General features: G+C 45.9%; 4 pseudogenes; all 4 read left to right on the plus strand.

Moving 5' to 3' along the window:
* The first annotated feature begins 3,142 nt into the window (after nt 1-3,142).
* On the plus strand, nt 3,143-3,261 carry LOC147727902 (5S ribosomal RNA; annotated as a pseudogene).
* A 552-nt stretch (nt 3,262-3,813) lies between these two features.
* Nucleotides 3,814-3,932, plus strand: LOC147727903 (5S ribosomal RNA; annotated as a pseudogene).
* A 1,206-nt stretch (nt 3,933-5,138) lies between these two features.
* On the plus strand, nt 5,139-5,257 carry LOC147727904 (5S ribosomal RNA; annotated as a pseudogene).
* Nucleotides 5,258-6,569: 1,312 nt separating this feature from the next.
* Nucleotides 6,570-6,688, plus strand: LOC147727905 (5S ribosomal RNA; annotated as a pseudogene).
* The last annotated feature ends 7,099 nt before the right edge of the window (nt 6,689-13,787 follow it).

The following is a 13,787-nucleotide window of genomic DNA, read 5'->3' on the forward strand; positions in this document are numbered from 1 at the left end:
TACAAAATCAAGCTTGGGAAGATTTAAGGGAAGCAGCCGAAAGGAAAGACTCCGCAAGCTTCTGGAAAGTGATTAATTCCCCATGCTTTCAGGACCAAGGGGCACCAAAAATTATAAACATCATCTTGCCGGAACAATGGCAGACCCACTTCCAGGGACTATATAACCATTCAAGTCATCTAACCCGGGAGGATGCTCCCAGGGATCACCAGCCGGCCAAGTTGGACTTCTCATTGAAAGAAGTTGAAATGGGAATAACTGGGCTCAGCAAAAACAAAGCCCCGGGTCCGGACGGCATTCCACCAGATCTATACCTAAGTAGACCTGACCTGTGGGCGCTGCTGCTCACCAGGGTACTAAACGAGGCAGTGGTGGCAGGACTGCCTCAGTCCTGGTCAACGGCGACCATAGTTCCAATCTACAAGAAAGGGAACCGCGATGACCCCCAATGCTACCGACCCATCTCGCTCATAGATGTGACAGCAAAGGTACTAGGGCGTGTCATCCTACAGCGACTACAAGACTGGGCCGAGGAGCACCAAGTCCTCTCGGAAACGCAATATGGCTTCAGGAAAGGTAGATCCACCACCGATCAATGCTTAAATTTATACCTCCTGATAGCCAAATATACCATCGCTGGGAAGGGGTCCCTTCATATGGGGTTCATGGACCTTTCGGCGGCTTTCGACCGCGTAAACAGGAGTAAGCTTTGGGCCATGTTACTAGAACTGGGGGTGGACCAACCACTAGTAGACACCCTGCAAAATCTCCACCGGAACACCACTGCAAGTGTGAGATACAACCAAGAGGGAAATAAGACCGACCCCTTCATTTGCTCGAGCGGAGTAAGGCAGGGATGTATCCTTGCGCTCTTCCTTTTCTCCATTTATATCAACGCGCTGGAAAAGGATCTCCTTAAACTCAAGGTGGACTCACCTCAAATCGGTCATCGAGCGGTACCTGTTCTACTCTACGCCGATGACGCGGTTTTGCTTGCCAGAACCCCCTTAGGACTGCAAAAACTGATTGATGGGTTCGTCATGTTCATGGATAAACTAGACCTGGCCACCAACCTGGAAAAATCTTATGTCATGTCATCAGGGCAACCCACAAAAGGGTCTTTCTCCTACCACATTGGGCTACACAAAATAGACCAGGTCAAGACCTTTTCATACCTGGGGGTATTATTTGACCGTCATCTTACGTTTAAACCCCTGGTAGAAAAGCATTCCACGAAACTGGCAGCCTCGGTAGGAGCCATCGTGGGGTACGGGCAGAGACTAGGAAAATGGTCCCCGGAACAAATACTGAACCTATATAGGTCAATCTGCTGTGCGAAAGTATCTTATGGTGCAGAAGTGTGGGGCTTCCTGGACAATAAAGTACAGCAGATCCAGACTGAAGAAAATAAATTTTTGAGGAGAATTCTGAAAGTCCCGCAGAGCGTATCGGCCCACATCATCCATGAAGAAGTAGGAGAATCCTTCATAGAAGATAAAATTAAAATCAAACCTCTCCTGGCATGGGTTAAAGTATGGACCAACCCAGAGGCGGCCCTAACAAGACAAATCATAGGGGACTGCCTCAAAAGAGATAAAGGGCAAACCATCCCCTGGATGAAATTTGTCAAGAAATCTCTAGTAGAAATTGATTGTTCCAACCTCTTTACATCCCCAGACTCCATCACACCAGAGAGCAAGGCCCTGGTGAAAAAACTCTTCTCCGCACAGCTGAAGTTGGCAAGGGCCGGAAAAGAAAATCACAAACCCACTAACCTTTCCTATAATGAACTCACAGTGAAGCATGGCATGGAACCTTATTTAAGGGTCATGTTTAACGCCCAGGATCGCTTTGTCATGACCCGCTTTAGACTTAACATGCTCCATCACCTCCTCGCGGTCCCGGCTGGGTTCACTCACACCGTGGAGGAGAAGGGTACCTGCGGCTGCGACCACAGGTCTCCGCAGGATACCCTTCACTTTGTCCTACTGTGCCCATTGTACACTATGCCAAGACGCAAGTTCCTGGTGGGGATCCTGAAAGACCTAAAGTTTAAACACGCAAGACTGGCCTTGAGGTTCCTACAGGAAGCGGAGGACGCTTACACTCTTTTTTGCTTATTTGATGCATACCCAATGTCTCAAGTCGATGGTGGGGTCAGGCAAGTGACTCAACCACCGTTATTGCACATATAAGGGTAGTGGGCAGGGTTTCGGGGCACCTAAGAGTAAACGTGTCATAATTTACCCCGCACTACGGCACAAGATATGGCAGAGACGGTGAAGGGTGCACTAGACCTTTTCCCCACCTTAAACCCACGTTTTCCTATGTCCTTATCCATCCATTTCTTTCCTTTGTTTTTACGGTACCTGTGGGAGGAAGAAGACCCGACTGTGTAGCCTTCAGGAGTCCAAGACAGAAGCAAAGCATACACCTGACTTACCTTCTGGCTGGGACTGTGACAATAACAGCGCTTTAGAAGCACTTCTGTTGTAATTGACTCTATCCCTCATTATATCCACCTCTCCAGAAGGACTTTGATTGTTTATGTGAATTGATAAATAACACTGTCCTACGTCGAGGGTCGTGTGTCATTAAGAGAGAGACCCTCTACAGAATAACCCCTGAGAAAGGAAACCTTACATGTAGCTTGTCTTGCTTACTATGGCCAGCACTGATGAAGAATAAAAAAAATGAAGAACCCCAAAGTTAGTACTTTTCATGTCTACGTCCATCCCGACATAAAAGCACCTGGTACTCCCAGGCCATCTCCCACGCAGGTACTGAGGAGGCCAGTGCTAGGTGCTGTAGGCTTTCTTTTTTGCTTTGGGTAAATGAGGATGGCTTGTCTCGCTTGCTATGGCCAGCACTGTAGAATAATGAAAAAAGCTAAGAGCTCCATAGTCGGTACTTTTCATGCCTACGGCAATACCAACCTGAAAGCGCCTATTCTAATCATATCTCAGAAGTAAAGCAGCGTTGGGCCTAGCTAGAACCTGCGTGAGATACTGCTTAAGAGTACCAGGTGATGTAGGGTTTTTGTTATGCTTTAGGTGAATGAGGGTAGCTTGTCTCGCTTGCTATGGCCAGCACTGAAGAGTAATAAAAAAAAGCTAAGAGCCTAAAACTCAGTGCTTTTCATGCCTACGGCCATACCACCCTGAAAGTAAATGACCTCATCTGATCTCAGAAGTTAAGAAGGGTCGGGCCTGGTTAGTACCTGGATGGGAGACCGCATGGAAATACCAGGTGCAATAGGCTTCTTGTTTTGCTTTAGATGAATGAGGGTGAATTGTCTTGTTTACTATGGCCAGCACTGAGAAAGAATGAAAAAAGCTAGGAGCCCCAAAGTCAGCACTTTTCATGCCTACAAAAATACCACCCTGAAAGCACCTGATTTCGTCTGATCTTAGAAGTAAAGCAGGATCGTGCCTCGTTAGTCCCTGCGTGGGAGACGACTGAGGTGTACCAGTTGCTGTAGGCTTTTTCTTTTGCTTTAGGTGAATGAGGTTGGCTTGTCTCGCTTACTATGGTCAGCACTGAAGTAAGAATGAAATAAGCTAAGAGCTCCAAAGTCAGTACTTTTCATGCCTACGGCAATACCACCCTGAAAGCATCTATTCTCATCATATATCAGAAGTAAAGCAGCGTTATGCCTGGTTAGTACCTGCGTGGGATACCGCCTGAGAGTACCAGGTGCTGTAGGATTTTTGTTATGCTTTAGGTGAATGAGGGTAGCTTGTCTCGTTTGCCATGGCCAGCACTGAAGAATAATAAAAAAAAGCTAAGAGCCTCAAACTCAATGCTTTTCATGCCTACGGCCATACCACTCTGAAAGTAAATGACCTCATCTTATCTCAGAAGTTAAGAAGGGTCGGGCCTGGTTAGTACCTGGATGGGAGACCACGTGGAAATACCAGGTGCAGTAGGCTTCTTGTTTTGCTTTAGATGAATGAGGGTGAATTGTCTTGTTTACTATGGCCAGCACTGAGAAAGAATGAAAAAAGCTAGGAGCCCCAAAGTCAGCACTTTTCATGCCTACAAAAATACCACCCTGAAAGCACCTGATTTCGTCTGATCTTAGAAGTAAAGCAGGATCGTGCCTCGTTAGTCCCTGCGTGGGAGACGACTGAGGTGTACCAGTTGCTGTAGGCTTTTTCTTTTGCTTTAGGTGAATGAGGGTGGCTTGTCTCGCTTACTATGGTCAGCACTGAAGTAAGAATGAAATAAGCTAAGAGCTCCAAAGTCAGTACTTTTCATGCCTACGGCAATACCACCCTGAAAGCATCTATTCTCGTCATATATCAGAAGTAAAGCAGCGTTAGGCCTGGTTAGTACCTGCGTGGGATACCGCCTGAGAGTACCAGGTGCTGTAGGGTTTTTGTTTTGCTTTATTTGAATAAGGGTGACTTGTCTTGCTTGCTATGGCCAGCACTGAAAAAGAATGACAAAAAGCTAAGAGCCCCAAACTCTGTGCTTTTCATGCCAGCGGCCATACCACCCTGAAAGCAAATGATGTCATCTGAACTCAGAAGTTAAGCAGGGTTGGGTCTGTTCAGTACCTCGATGGGAGACCGCCTGTATATTTGAAGGTGCTGTAGGCTTTTTATTTTATTTTGCTTCGGGTGAATGAGGGTGGCTTGTCTCGCTTACATTGGCCAACACTGAAGAAGAATGAAAAAAGTTAAGAGGCACACAAGTCAGTGCTTTTCATGCCTACGGCCATACCACCATGAAAGCGTCTGATCTCTGAAGTTAAGCGGGGTCAATCCTGGTTAGTACCTGGATGGGAGACCACCTTGGAGTACCTGGTGCTGTAGACTTTTTGTTTTACTTTAGGCGAATGGCGATGGCTTGTCTGCTTACTATAGCCAGCAATGAAGAAAAATGAAAAAAGCTAGAGCCCCAAAGTCAGTGCTTTTTATGCCTACAGCCATGCCACCCTGACCGTGTCTGTTCTTAGAAGTTACGCAGGGTTGGGCCTGGTTAGAGCCTGGATGGGAGACCTCCTGGAAATACCAGGTGCTGTAGGCTTTTTGTTTTGCTTTAGGAGAATGAGGGTGGTTTGTGTTGCTTACTATGATGAGCTCTGAAGAAGAATGAATAAAGCTTAGAGCCCCAAGGTCATTGCATTTCATGCCTACGGCCATACCACTGTGAAAGCACCTGATCTTGTCTGCTCTCAGAAGTTAAGCAGTGTCTGGGATGGTTAGTACCCGAATGGGAGACCGCTTGGGAATACCAGGCGCTGTAGGATTTTTTTTTGTTTTGCTTTAGGAGAATGAGGGTTTTCCTATGACCGGCACAAAAGAAGAATGAAAAAAGCTAAGAACCCCAAAGTCAATATTTTTATTTTCTACAGACATACCACCCTGAAAGTAACTTATCTTGTCTTATCCCAGAAGCTTAGTAGGGTTTGGCCTGGTTAGTACATGGATGGGAGACCTGGTGGGAATACTAGGTGCTGTAGACTTTTTGTTTTGATTTAGGTGAATGAGGGTGGCTTGTCCTCCATACTCCTGCCAGCAATGAAGAATGAAAAAAGAAAAGACCTCCAAAGTTAGTGCTTTTCATCCCTAAATCCATACCACCATGAAAGCAGCTGATCCCATCTAAACTCAGAAGTTAAGAAGCGTTGCGCTTGAACAGCACCTGAATGGGAGACTGCCTGGAAATGGCAGGTGCTTTAGGCTTTTTTTGTGTTGTTTTAGGTGAATGAGGGTGGATTGTCTCGCTTACCTTGGCCAGCACTGCAAGAATATAAAAAAAAGCTCAGAGCCCCAAAGTCAGCACTTTTCATGCCTACAGCAATGCCACCCTGAAAGCACCTGATCTCAGAAATTAACTCTTTAAATGCAACCAAAATTTTCCCGCATGCAGGAAAATTTCACGCGTGCGCAAATCGGACGGCTCTCGGCCGTCTGACGCACATGCCATCCGCATCCAAAGGATTAAACAGTGTCAGCGATGGTTAGTATCCGAATGGAAGATCGCTTGGGACTACCAGGTGCTGTAGTATTTTTTTGTGTTTCGCTTTAGGTGAATGAGGGTGGTTCGTCTCGCTTACTATGGCCGGCACAGAAGAAGGAAAAAAGCTAAGAGCCCCACAGTCAGTGTGTTTCATTCGAACAGCCATACCATCCTGAAAGTAACTTATTTTGTCTGATCTTAGAAGCTAAGCAGGGTCGGGCCTGGTTATTACATGGATGGGACACCGCCTGGGATACCAGGTGCTGTAGGCTTTTTGTTTTGCTTTAGGTGAATAAGGTTGGCTTGTCTCACTTACTATTAACAGCAATAAAGAAGAAGGAAAAAAGCCAAGATTCCCAAAGTCAGTGCTTTTCTTGCCTACACCCATATCACCCTGAAAGCACCTGCTCTCAGAAGCTAAGCAGGGTTGTGGATGATTAGTACCTAGATGGGACACTGCCTGGGAATACCAGGTGCTGTAGGTTCTTTTCATTTTTTTATTTTGCTTTAGGTGAATGAGCGTGGCTTGTTTCGCTTTCCCTGGCCAGCACAGAAGAAGAATGAAACCAGCTAAGAGCCCCAAAGTCAGTGCATTTCATGCCTACGGCTACACCACCCAGGAAGCACATGATCTTGTCTGATCTCAGAAGTTAAGCCAGGTTGAGCCTGGTTAGTACCTGGATGGGAGACCGCCTGGGAATATCTGGTGCTGTAGGCTTTTTGTTGTTGCTGTTTTGCTTTAGGTGAATAAGGGTCGCTTTTTTCATTTACTATGGCCAGCACTGAAAAAAATGAAAAAAGTTAAGAGCCCCAACGTCAGTGCTTTTCATACCTACAGCCAAACCACCATGAAAGCATTTGATCTCAGAAGTTAAGCAGGGTCGGTCCTGATAAGAAACTGGATGGGAGACCACCTAGGAATTTACGGTGCCGCAGGCGTTTTTTTTTTTGTACCCTTTAGGTGAATAAGGGTGGTTTTTCTCAGTTACATTGGCCAGCACTGAAAAAGAATGAAAAAAGTGAAGATCCCCAAAGTCAGTACTTCTCTTGCCTATGGCCATTCCACCCTAAAAGTTTCTGATCTTAGAAGTTACGCTGGGTCAGGCCTAGTAAGTACCTCGATGGCAGACTTCCTGGGAATACCAGGTGCTGTGGGCTTTTTTGTTTTACTTTAGATGAATGAGCGTCGTTTGTGTCGCTCACTATGGCCAGCTCTGTAGAATAATGAATAAAGCGAAGAGCCCCAAAGTCATTGCTTTTCATGCCTACGGCCAAACCACCCTGAAACCACCTGATCTTATCTACTCTCAAAAGTTAAAGAGTGTCGGGGATGGTTAGTACGTGGATGGGAGACCGCCTGGGAATACCAGGTGCTGTAGGCTTTTTTTGTGTGTGTTTTGCTTTAGATGAATGAGAGTGGCTTGGCTTGCGTACTTTGGCCAGCACTGAAAAAGAATGAAAAAAGCTAAAAGCCCAAAAGTGAGTGCTCGCACACCTATGACCAAACCATCCTGAAAGCACATGCTCTCATCTTATCTCGGAAGTTAAGTAGTGTTGGGCCTGGTTAGTACCTGGATGGGAGACCGTCTGGGAATCCCATGTACTGTAGCCTTTTTTTTCTTTGCTATAGATGATACCACCCTGAAAGCACGAGATCTTGAAGTTAAGCAGGGTCAAATTTGTTTAGTATTTGGATGGGAGATTGCCGGGGATTACCTGGTGCTGTAAGCTTTTTGTTTTACTTCAGGTGAATGAAGATGGTTTGTCTTTCTTACTATGGCCAGCACTGAAGAAGAATGAAAAAAAGCTAGGATCCCCAAAGTCAGTGCTTTCATGCCCATGGCTATACCACCCTGAAAGCACATGATCTTGTCTTATCTCAGAAGTTAAGCAGGGTTGGACCTTGTTAGTACCTGGATGGGAGACCGTCTTGGAATCCCATGTGCTGTAGCCTTTTTGTTTTTATTGTTTTGCTTTAGGTGAATGAGTGTGACTTGTCTTGCTTACTATGGCCAGCACTGAGGAAGAATGAAAATCTAACACCCCAAAAGTCAATGCTTTTTAAGCCTCAGTCCATAGCACCCTGAAAGCACCTGATCTCTTCTGATCTGAAAGTTAAGCAGGGTTGAGTCTGGATAGTACCTGGATGGAAGACCACCTGGGAATACGAGGTGCTTTAGACTTTTTTTTTTGCTTTAGGTGAATGAGGGTAGCTTGTCTTCCTTACTATGCCCAGCACTAAAGAAGAATGAAAAAATCTAAGCGTTCCAAAGTCAGTGCTTTTCACACCCACGGCTACACCACCCTGAAAGCACATGATCTGAGAAGTTAGGCAGAGCCGGGCCTGGTTAGTACCTGGATAGGAGACCACCTGGAACCTCCAGGTGCTGTAGGTTTTTTTTTACATTTTATTTTCCTTTAGGTGAATGAGGATGACTTGTCTCAGTTACTATGTTCAGCAGTGAAGAAGAAAGAAAAAACTAAGACCCAGAAAGTTAGTGCTTTTTATACCTATGTCCATACCACCATGAAAGCACCTGATCTCGTCTAAACTCAGAAGTTAAGTAGTCTGTCCTGGTTAGTACCTGGATGGGAGACTGCCTGGGATTACCATTTGCTGTAGGGTTTTTGTAGTAAGAAATGTCGCACTCACGTAAGTGTAGGAGAAGAGTAGTTTATTTCTCAGAAATCTGGAGAATCCTACCATCCCCAGCCAGGAACTTCCAAAGATCGCCAACTGACATAACAGACCCTGGTCACAGAAGTACCCAGAGTGACATCACAGAATGTTGTGAGAATACCAAGGTCCTACAAAGGAACGGGGGACTCCACATCAATATAAGGCAGGTAGACGGGGAAGTTAAGGTATCAAAACAGGAAAAAGAACCTGCCCTGTAATATTAAAGGTCGGCCTACGAGAGGTCCGAAGGTTTACATACCACTCTGAACCCAACGTGAATATCTCACAAATACATCAACACATATATTTTATCAAAACAGTTTATTATAAATTATTACGGTTCATTTTTTTCTAATTTTCATTTAGTATTTCATTGATATAGACAAACATATTCAAAGAGAACGAATATAAATATACAATAAAAAATTAGGTAAGAAAATTATTTCCTAATCACAGCCCAAATTCCCACAATTCATATCACCAACACACATACACAATCATTCACACTTCATACAACACTTCACACAGTTGCCACAGATGTGTACGATGGATATGGGACAGATGGCATAGAGTCCCAAAGGTTACGTGGGTTCCAAGGGTGAAACAAACGCCGACGCACGTTTCGGTGTATAGCCCAGCACGGGCTACACCTTCATCAGGGCAGGGGTGAGGGAAAAGAGGGCCACAGATGAGAGATGTTCTCTTAAGGAAGAAGAGGAAGGCAGGACAAGCTGTAATCCCCTGCTCGCTAGGTGATCCAATTCACCAGAAGGTTTAACATGACAAGCCAGGAAGGCTTCAGGAAGTAGGGAGTCCACGAGAGCTCTGCGCAGGCTATCTTTTATAACAGACGTTTAGGATGGTCGAAGACGGAGACACCGGGGTAGGCGGAGGCGACGGGAAGGATGCAGGTTCCTCCAGAGGCTCCCGGCGGAGGCGGTAGGTGCGGGAGTTAAGCCTCCTAATTACAATGCAAAAACGCGCTTCTCCGGCTGGCCGTGCACGGCGCACACTCGGGACTGGACGGGTTGATGTATTTGTGAGATATTCACATTGGGTTCAGAGTGGTATGTAATCCTTCGGACCTCTCGTAGGCCGACCTTTAAAATTACAGGGCAGGTTCTTTTTCCTGTTTTAATACCAAGGTCCTAGCCTGGCCAGGGCAAGATAAGCCCAATATGACACATCTTCCTTCTTAAGAGCAAAAGAAGATAAGAATGATGATAAAATGGATAAGATAACAATGTTCATAATATGCGAAGGTAGGGATCCAAAAGATGGGAGAAACGTAAAGTGAACAGGGAAAGTGCGCAATGAGAGACATTTCCGAGAAAAAACAAAGCATTAAAGACCGTAAACAACAAGTTACAGAAATGAGAAACACCAATAGCTAAGTGTGAAGGACCATAACAATAAAATTGCAGTTAAACAATAACCTCTATACCTATACCTTCTCCCTTTCTAATATAGTTACCCATGGGAGAGTTTCACTGACAAACATACTCTGCTAAATAGGCAGGACATTTCTTAAGTCTCCCACACTGTTCATTTCTTTCTTTAACATCTTCGACGTGTTCCTTATCGTTGCATTTCTCATGCCAAACCGCATCACCCAACCCTACACTGGGCAATCTTGAAGTTTCCTCCCCATGTTCATCTTTGGTTTCTGTATAATACAGAGTCACTCTTCTCAAATTCCATGTCTGATCATTGTCAAGTCTAACCCAGTTACCACCAACATGACTCACTTGATAGGGACCTCTGAATTTGGATAAACCTTTATTTACTCCACCCAGTTTTACTTTGACCCAGTTCCCAGTATGAATGAACCTTTTCTGTACACTTTCAATACTCCCCCCTCCTTCTTGTTTCCTGCTTTTCTCTAGCATCCAAGATGGTACCAACGTGGTACTCGCTGGTCTACCCCTCATCATTTCAATGGGACTTTTAGCAGTTCTGCTATGAATTGTAGTTTCCTTCACTGCCTTCTGTACTTGGGCACCATTGTTGCAGGCAAGCTGCATGGTACCTTTGGCCATCTTGTTTATTCTCTTACACAAACCATTGCCTTGTGGATTGTATACGGAGGTGCAGGCATGCCTTAAACACAATCTAGCAAAAAATGTCTCCATATCAACAGAAGTTAACTGTGTGCCATTGTCAGTAAGCAGCGACGGCTCGTGGAGGGAGTTACGGTGGGTCAGGAGGGCGGGGAGGGGGAGGGGCAGGGCGGAGGTTGCTAAAAACCGGCATATGGATAATTGCAGGTAAGTAAACAATTTAATTAATAAAATGAATTTCGTAGTGCGCCTTGCATCGCAAAATGCAATGCAGTGCGAGCTACGAAATTCGTTTTATTAATTAAATTGTTTACTTACCTGCAATTATCCATATGCCGGTTTTTAGCAACCTCCGCCCTGCCCCTCCCCCTCCCCGCCCTCCTGCCCCACCGTAACTCCCTCCACGAGCCGTCGCTGTCAGTAAGGTTCATAGTATGAATTCTTCCTCTTCAAAACACCTCACTCAAGACATTGATGTTTGTCTCATAAACACCACTTCCACTCATCTAGACGTTGCATCCACCAACACTGCATCATACCTCTCATACCTCTTACTTCCTGTAAACAGTTAAAAGGTCCAATAAAGTCCATGCAAATTTTTCTACAAACATTTTCTGCCTCCCCAATATGTTGATTTTCATGGACTTTACCAACACCTACCCGCAACCTCTTTTTAATCTCCTTTCAGCTATGACATTTTTCCACCCACTCTTTTATTTGTCCATGAGCAGCCACCAAAATCTTTCTTTAACCCTCCTAATGGTGAGTGTTTGGCCTAAGTGTCCCTCATGCGCCCGCTTTATTGCTTTGTCCTGAACAGATAAGGGAGCTATAAAACGTTCTTCCCTCAAAATAATCCATTCACCCTGAACAGACTCATCATTTACAGACTCATCATCCTACCCCTGCTGAATGGCTCTCTCAGCAGTGGCACGGTCCCCAGATCCTTTAAGGAAGCCATTCTACTGCCCCTCCTCAAGAAACCCGGTGCGGACCCCTCAGTACCCTCGAACTATCGCCCTATTTCCCTGCTACCCTATTTTTCTAAATTAATAGAAGCCTATGTCACCCGATGCCTGTCAAATTTCATTGAGACATCCGGCCACCTTGAGTCCAATCAGGCCGGTTTTAGGCCAGGTCACTCTACCGAGGCCGTCATCTTAGCTGTTCTTGATACTCTGAGACAGAACGCCGATGCAGGGATCCCTCAAGCTCTTGTGTTGCTGGATCTGTCGGCCGCGTTCGACATGGTGGACCATAACATCTTGCTCCACCGTGTCGAACAGGCAGGCATCCAGGGCTCCGCTCTCAAATGGACGGAGTCCTTCCTGTCTGGAAGATCACAAGGTGTCCGCCTTGGCCCATATACTGCAGACAAAACCCCCACGTCTTGCGGAGTCCCCCAGGGCTCCTCCCTTTCGCCATTACTGTTTAACCTCTACCTCCGGCCATTGATCCACTCCCTTCAGCCATGGAACATTACAGTGTTTAACTACGCGGACGATTTACAAATTGTCTTCCCACTTAATTCCCCGAATGCCGTCAGCAACTTTCACACTACCATGATCCACATCCAACAGTGGATGATTCACAATCAACTCAAATTAAATCCTGGCAAATCAGAGCTCCTTCTCCCTGGACTTAGCCCTACTCATTGGGGCCCGCAATTTTGGCCTACGGAGTTGGGCTCCCCCCCAGTTCCGGCCAAATCTGTAAAAAGTCTGGGCGTGATCATTGATGGTGAGCTATCTCTCAAAGCCCAAGTAAGCGCTGTGACTTCCTCCTGTATGCACCAACTCCGAAAAATCCGTAAAGTCAGCCACCTATTGCCTCACTCCGCACTGGTCCAGGTCATTCTTTCACTGGTAATATCCAGGTTGGATTTTCCAATTCCCTATACTACGGACTCCCTCAATCTCTGCTTCGCCGCCTTCAGGTAGTACAGAACCAGGCGGCCCGCCTTGTTTACAAAATGTCCAAATGGCAATCAGCTAAGCCTATGCTTCACAGACTCCACTGGTTGCCGATAGAACAAAGGGCGGCTTTCAAACTGGGCTGCCTTACGTTCAAAGCCCTCCACTGCACCAGTCCCGCCTTTCTGAACTCTCTCGTCATTCCACACCGACCTACGCGCAACCTTCGCTCTGCCTATCTTCACCTGCTAACCGCTCCAAAAATTAAAACCAAGAAATTCGGCGGTCGTCGCTTTGCCCATCTGGCACCCGCCTATTGGAACTCTCTCCCTCTCACCATCAAGTCCAGCCCAACTCTGCTTCAATTCAGGAAACTGCTCAAAACCCACCTCTTCCCATCCCTAGGCTAACTCCTCCTCCTCTGGTATTTACACTCATTTATTCATTCTGTCATGTAGCGCCAGGAAACCTCCGGTGTCAGCGCGCTTTAAAAGTGTCTTTTAACATAACATGGTACTTTATCTTCTATCATCACCTAAAATAAGCCACATTACACCCGTCAGTGTCTCGTCATTCTTCATGCCTGCAACCCACTCCACCTTGGAAATGGCATCTTCTAAACCTTCAGTGACATCATGCAAATTTGCAACTACCTCCTTACATTCCAATTCAAAACTGTTAACACTGTCATCAGGTAGCCTTGAGAGGCAATCAGCCACAACATTTTGCCAACCTGGAACATATTGGACCTTACTATTGTACTCTTGCAATCTCACTGCCAAGCAGGCTAATCTCCCTGAACAGTTTCTCCTACCGTTAGGCCCTAATATTTCAATCAAGGTTTGTGATTAGTCCTTAACCTCATGCGCGCGGGCAGTTTTCCCGCTGTGTGCTGAGTTTTAAAAAAACCCGCGTTATATGACGAGCTCAGCTCGTCATGAGCGTACGACAGGCGTAACTCATGACGAGCTGAGCTCGTCATGAGCGTCGAAGGGGTTAAAGTGAATGCTCTTCTCCACAAAAACACTCTAAAGTATTGGGTAGCCCAAGCAGCTGCCAATGCCTCACGCTCTATGACTGAGTACCTTCTTTTGGTGTCAGTCAATGAATGGGAGGCAAATGCCACCGTTTTTCCACCTGACCATGTGTTTGAGCGAAATCAGC

The sequence above is a fragment of the Lissotriton vulgaris genome, chromosome 3_1, assembly GCF_964263255.1.
Source record: "Lissotriton vulgaris chromosome 3_1, aLisVul1.2, whole genome shotgun sequence".
NCBI lineage: Eukaryota > Metazoa > Chordata > Amphibia > Caudata > Salamandridae > Lissotriton > Lissotriton vulgaris.